This window comes from Trypanosoma equiperdum (genome assembly GCF_001457755.1).
Source record: "Trypanosoma equiperdum strain OVI genome assembly, contig: ctg_922, whole genome shotgun sequence".
In the NCBI taxonomy this organism is placed as follows: domain Eukaryota; phylum Euglenozoa; class Kinetoplastea; order Trypanosomatida; family Trypanosomatidae; genus Trypanosoma; species Trypanosoma equiperdum.
In genome coordinates, this window is record NW_027124890.1 from 5,590 (window position 1) to 5,814 (window position 225).

Below are 225 nucleotides of genomic sequence, written 5' to 3' on the forward strand. Positions count from 1 at the left end.
CATTATAGTTATTATCATCATTATTATTATTATTATTAGATTAAAGAAATTATCTAAAATTTGTGTAAAATGGTTATGAAAGTCATTTATGGATGTGACGTAACAACGTAATAGGATATGTAAGTATTTTTCTGTTCTAATTTTTCTAATTTGATTTATTTTGTTTATGTTAGTTAGGGTTATAATAATAATGACAATAATGATGATGATAGGAGAGTGTTGTGA